Source organism: Thalassophryne amazonica, chromosome 18 (assembly GCF_902500255.1).
Source record: "Thalassophryne amazonica chromosome 18, fThaAma1.1, whole genome shotgun sequence".
In the NCBI taxonomy this organism is placed as follows: Eukaryota; Metazoa; Chordata; class Actinopteri; order Batrachoidiformes; family Batrachoididae; genus Thalassophryne; species Thalassophryne amazonica.
The window spans coordinates 70,725,894-70,726,216 of NC_047120.1; positions in this window are offsets into that span (position 1 = coordinate 70,725,894).

The following is a 323-nucleotide window of genomic DNA, read 5'->3' on the forward strand; positions in this document are numbered from 1 at the left end:
GACATTATTATAAACACATAATGTTTGTTCCATAATGTCAACTTGACGCTCAAACCCAAATACCCATTTTTTTTTGCAGCAGACTTTCTGCAAAACGTTTTACAACGTTTTGTCAGTTTGAACGCACCCCAGATGTGTCGGTGCGCGTGCGCGGCATGTGGCCCAATGAAAACGTTACTTTCTCCTTCGCGGAGCCAATCAAACGAGCACGTGTGAGTCCACCAGGAAGTGCGGAAATGATGCAGCAGCTTGGTGCGTTTGTGGCTCATCATAGAAAATTGAAACCTTCATTACAGTTTGTTTGGTTTTAAATGTTCCTTTGC